This window comes from Mandrillus leucophaeus, unplaced genomic scaffold, assembly GCF_000951045.1.
Source record: "Mandrillus leucophaeus isolate KB7577 unplaced genomic scaffold, Mleu.le_1.0 Scaffold66, whole genome shotgun sequence".
Classification (NCBI taxonomy): Eukaryota; Metazoa; Chordata; class Mammalia; order Primates; family Cercopithecidae; genus Mandrillus; species Mandrillus leucophaeus.
The window spans coordinates 4,111,487-4,117,536 of NW_012107141.1; the positions used below are offsets into that span (position 1 = coordinate 4,111,487).

The 6,050-nt window shown below is 36.1% G+C and overlaps 1 protein-coding gene across 4 annotated transcripts in view; it reads right to left on the reverse strand.

Annotated features, from left to right (window-relative positions):
* The window catches only part of PHF21A (PHD finger protein 21A), a 201,795-nt gene that overhangs the window by 193,827 nt on the left and 1,918 nt on the right, over nucleotides 1-6,050 (reverse strand). Inside the window, exons 1-3 of one of the 4 annotated variants that reach the window (XM_012001372.1) lie at nucleotides 5,897-5,998; nucleotides 4,907-4,965; nucleotides 4,087-4,279 (exon numbers count right to left, since the gene is read on the reverse strand). The exons of the other annotated variants lie outside the window; for them this stretch is intronic. The gene's annotated coding sequence lies outside the window, so the exon portion shown is untranslated. Of the gene's footprint in view, nucleotides 1-4,086; nucleotides 4,280-4,906; nucleotides 4,966-5,896; nucleotides 5,999-6,050 lie in introns of those variants that run through there. 4 annotated transcript variants of the gene reach the window in all.

Sequence of the window (6,050 nt, forward strand, 5' to 3'; positions counted from 1 at the left end):
AAAAAAAAAAAAAAAAAAAAAAGCTTAATTGCTTTAACAGGTTGCCTTTTAACAATTATTCAAGATATATTTTATAAATAATTTTTCTTGAAGAAAATTCTCAGAAGCAAACATTTCCCATATTCTAATATTGCCCAATAGGAAATAATTTTTATAGTAATATGTACACACACCATCACAAAAACAAACAAAAAATACTGAAGTTCTACTTTTGTCAAGTCCTTACTCAGTATTCATGCCCTCCATTCCTCACCTCTAATTGCCTACACACACACACACACACACACACACACACTTCTAGAAAGAAAACAGTATTCAACTACAAGCCCACTTCTCTCATCCACTGACCTCTTCTGAAAACACAAAAGATTTTTTTAAGCTATCAGTAATACGTCCAAACACAAGCTGATAGGTTTGAGCTGGAATTTACATATATACAGTTGCTACACACCCTCCTATTTTCTGCAAGACTGTGGAAGGAGGCTGGGAAAGAACTAAGTGCAATCTGCATCAGGAGGCCTAACACAGGTGGTGGGTTATTTTCAGGCAACAGCACCTTCACAAACATGTTTTGGAATATAGTCCAAGAAATTCCTAACAAGGAAAGATAAGCTGGCACACAAATTTAACGCAATCCAGCTAAAAATCATCTGCAACACATGCTACTACATTTCACCATAAAAGTGACGGGCTACTATAAAGGATTTGAAGCTTCATCAATACAACATATTGTCCATAAGGCCAGAGATAGCAGTTGCCATGGTTACTATCACCCACTTTTATCAGGAAATTATTGTCATTACCCCAAAGTTTGGGGTACTTATTTAAAATTTTAAAAAAACACACACACAATTTAGGGTTCTGACTGTTAATTGAGTGAAAGAATCAACTACTGTTTGATTTGTAAGTATGTCGCTTTGGAGATGCACATGGTTAACAATACTTGGACCTGCAGCAGAAAAAAAAAAATCAATTCCTTTCTGCTGCTCCTTCTCCTCAAGTACTGACAGTTTGTATTCTCAATGCAGCCAAAACAATAAAACAAAACCCATCTTTTTGGCTTCTGTGTTTAAGTTATTTTTTCCCCCTAGGCCCACAAACAGAGTCAAAATAAAACCTAGATCATCAACCTGTTAGGCCTCATCCCCTTCCTATCTCCTCCATACTGGTTCACTTTCTTGACTACTTAAAAAAACAGAAAACATTTCTGTAACTGATTCCAAAGTATAGAAAAGAATAGTTGCCTTCAACTGAGAAATTTTCACCAAAGTCTTTTTATTTATTTATTTATTTTAAGGCAGGGAGAGGGGAGACACTTGCAGGGTACTAGAAGGGAGAAGTGGAGGAGTATTCAAATTGCGACACAAGTCTAGTGTGAGAAAGTTGCTTTAGAAGAGTCCAAAGGATGGCTGAACCTCACATATAATTTCTAAAAGGGAAGAGTTCACCGTAATATTAAGACTGAATTGATGGACAAGTAATAGAAAAGTTATTCATAAAAGTCTACTTCAACATTTTCACAAAAGATAACTATTCAAAAATTTAACACACATATAAGAATTACACGAAAGCCTACAAAATAGTATGGCTACATATACACACAAACATCCAAAGTAGAAAACATACGCTATTTAAGAAATAATTATCTACAATAAATTTAATGCAGTGTCAACATATTATCTCTTTTTTAAAAAATCGCAAAGCAGCAAAAATATACACCTGAGAAAATTAATGTGATCAAAATGTATTTCTATGCTTCTAAAGAATTATTAGGCCTACAAAAAAAGCCCATGTACAAAAGTTCCTGAGAAGTCAACATAAATCATTAACATTTCCCAGCACAAAATAATATGAAAATTCAAACATGTTTCAAGAAATCAGTTATAGATATAAATATAGAAGAATTTCACCAAAGGTCAGAGACCTAAAACTTTAATTCCTTCCCTTCTCTCTTTGAATAGTAATTAAATACAAAAGCCTTCAGCAATAAAATACGAAGAATACAAAATTTAAAAGCACATTAATATAACCTTAACTTCAGTATGTCTTCACAAAGAGCTTTACTATTCACTGTCTGTAGGATGAAAAAGTTAATAACACCCTGAGAGGTTTCATTTTTATCTAAACAGTTAAGTGTTTTTCTCACCCTTCACAGAAGCAAGTTTCTATATTTACTTTCTAAAGGGGGCAATTTCAAAAGAACAGTCACTTCTAAAATTTAAGATACTATATACCTTTTGATGAGCTCACAAACACAGGGTCCTTAATTATCTATATTTTACTTTAAAATGTTTATATTCCAAATTTGTGAGCAGAGTTTATAAGAAAGCTGAAACTCCAGGCTTTAAACTTTTGGGTTATTTTTACACAAAAATATTTCAGTGCACTCCTCTAGATTTGAGTAGTCATTTCCTCGTGCATCCTTCTAAAATAGAAAAAAAAATGATATAGCCACATATACCTAATACTAACACATACAGATATACATCTTTTTCACTGTGAAACAAGCTTGAAAGCTTCAGGCAGTAAGAATTTTTCAGAAAGTTAGTGGAGTCAGTCAAAACATTCAAAACTTTAACCATGACATCTGTTACTCTGTGTTAATAAGAGTCTATAGAAGAATCAGGGAACTTACACACTCACTAAAATCAACTACTATCACATCACATCAATGGAGAAATGAAGAAAAACTGTAACAGGGGACATACAATTCACAGGATCTTCAAAAGGGAAAATGACTTCTTTTTTTTTTTAACATATATTATGGGAAACTGACAAGGCAGCATTTTTTCAAAAGCAGCTTTAAAACTATAACAAAGACATTTTTGGTAACCACAGCAGTATTTAAAAACACAAATTTAGGCTGGGCGCGGTGGCTCATGCCTATAATCCCAGCACTTTGGGAGGCTGAGGCAGGTGGATCACCTGAGGTCAGGAGTTCAAGACCAGCGTGACTAACATGGTGAGACCCCGTCTCTACTCAAAATACAAAACTTAGCCGGGTGTAGTGGCAGACACCTGTAATCACAGCTACTCAGGAGGCTGAGAGGCAGGAGAATCACTTGAACCTGGGAGGCAGAGGTTGCCATGAGCAGAGATCATGCCATTGCACTCCAGCCTGAGCAACAGACCGAGACTCTGTCTTAAAAAACAAAAAAACTTACAGTGCCCAGTGCACTTTAAATGTATTACTTTCTCAATTGATATGGAAAAAGTTAGCATTTTAAGACAGAAGCTTCTGTCCATGTATTAATTAGTTACCTATCTCAACAACTTAATATCCGCATGCTTTTTTTACCACTTACGAACAACTTTTATATGTATTATCTCATTTGGTCTTACTGAGAAAACAGTATTTTGCCTACAAAATAGACAAAATTCAAAGCAGATTTATCAAGTTTCTAGCATCCCCAAATTTTTAAAATTTTGACACAAAACTTTACAAGCAACCACAGTGGCATGATATTTCCAGTATTAATCAATTCACCTAACACTAACAGAGTTTCAAAGGACCATGCGCTATAAATGCTATGAAACTGTTAAAGTAGCTATATTCACCTTTATGCAGTTATTGTTATATCAGCAATGACCTACCACTGATAGAACTTGATTTACAGTTCAAGAATCTCAGTCTTTGCAGGCTAACTTAAGTACATCAACCATATGTATTTATAAAGCTGAGTGTCTAAAAATTGATCTATATTAGAATCATAGTCCGTATATCCGAGGGGAAAAAACTACAAGAAGTCTAAATTTTTTTCCACACACTATCCCCCTTTCCAAAATCTCAACTACTCTATATCCTATTTGTATTATTATAGGGATAACAAGACTTAAAGCCCTAAATCATACCAACTACTTTTGTTTATAACAATTACAAATACTTTTTTAAAATACGTGCTCAACACCCCACTCATCAACACAACACTAATTCCCCTTCCAAATAAAATAATTCTAAACAGTGCTCTGTACCTAGGCCCAGAATCCTTAAGCTATCCACAATCACACATCTACTTTGTATAGTCAAAGACTTCAGTTTCAAGTAGCAAACATAATTTATGAATGGAATTTTTTAAATGGACTTACTCAAAATCTTTCTGGAACTTTAAGGTGTTAATCCTGCTGCTTAGCTGAAGCTAAGTAGAGCTGTAATAAGTAACAAGACCCTCAAAATTCACAAATTTCCTTTATCTTGCTGTAGCACCTCCTGCTGGATAGCATTTAGAGATCTTCATGTAAGCAGAAGAAGAGTATTACAGAGGCAGCTCCTTCCAGACGACTGAATAGGAAAAAGGATGGACCCTTCAAAGCTAAAAGAAATAGGCCCCATCCATCACTTATACCTTCTAAAAATACAATTTAGCCCAGGTAGGTGTCTTTTTCATCTATTACTACTCCAGTTCCACAAAGACTTGCCTGAGTCCAAAATAAAACATGCTTAAATACAGCCTGCAAAATTGTCTAAAAACTAAGTTAAAAAGTCTTCAAGAGCACCCAAGCAGAAAACTTTATTATGGGCAGCCAAGCAATGCCAGTCAAACTGCAAATACCATTACGTTACCAAAAGCAAAAGTCTGATGTTAACAAAAAAAAACAAAAAAAAAGCCCCTGGAATATTTGTAACATGTTAGCCAGATGTTTGTGTTTTGAGAACTTTGTGCACTGTTACTATGCTCTTCACTTAAGGATAGTTGTACATCTACAAACATTTTAAGTACAGACTTTTTTTATAAGCATTAGCATAACTGCACACAAAATTTCCTCTTTTCTATGAAAAGATAGGTACTGGGATTTGAAAACGTATTTTTCAGACATTTTTAATGACCCCCTAAAATAAACTAGTTTTAAGCCCACAACACAGACTCCATAAACAAGTGAAGAAGAGGAGAATTAAGAAGGAACTTACCAAAATTAAAATGAATAATAGTATTTCCAGTAAAAATGTAGTAACAGTTTCCAACAATGCTGTAAACCAAGTAAATTGTGAAACTTAAAAAAGGAAGGAGGGGGCCAGTCTTCAAAGACCAAAAGCAAAGCTGACCTATTTATTTCTATTGCTTAGAATGAACACCAGATGTAAACAAATATCATAAACACTGAAAAGTATGCTTACATGGTTTAGCCCCAGTTTCAGTACCCTTACCAGGCCGTCAATAAAGCTACAGATGTTGGTGAGAATCCTCTCAAAAAGAAGATAATTCCAACCCCTCACCTTAAAGAATCCCTATCAAGTGAACCTGTGAAAAGACTTCCTTCCCATAGTGCACAACTGCTTTAAAAAAAAAAAAAAAAAAAACTTTCATCAGCCCCAATTAATCTGATTCTAATATTCAACTATCCATTATTTATATATAAACGTTCTTCCCTCTCTAACTTCCCCAGCTTAAGCATCTACATTCCTGACACCGACTATTAGCAAAAATGCACAACTCGTTCCTCAGCTATGGGGCAAATCTTTGAAATCCGAAACACAGCCACAAAGTTCACTGTCAAGGCCAGGTGATGAGGCCCACACATGCCCGGACCTTCACTCAGATTTCAAATTCTAGAAATCCATACTCCCAGAGACATCATTCTAAAAACAACACAATGTGGACGTGCAGAGTGAGATCCTCTACTTCCAGACCTAAACAAAGAATATTTCAACATATGACCGGAATATGATGACACCAGATTCACCAATGAAAACAAAACCTGCCGACCATTAGCAGTCGTACCCTCATCACAACAACTCAACTACTTAGAAATCACTCTCGGCACATCTGCACCCCACAACCGGCCTGTGGCCTTCTCCGGGGGTGCAAGCCACAGACAAAGTTGAAAGAAGGCGTTCTCCCCCGGTGCCCAATCTCGATACCAACCCCTCCTCTACCAGGGCCACCTTGCTGCTACCCACCATCGCGAACGTGGTCAGGGGGAAAAAAAAAAAGAAATCCTAACAGCACCGCTCAGCAGAATAAAGAGACCAAAGAGAGGATGACGAGAAGTGTTGGGAACTGCGTGCACGACGGGGCTGGACCAAACGGAAAGAGTCCCACTCCGCGCGCCCC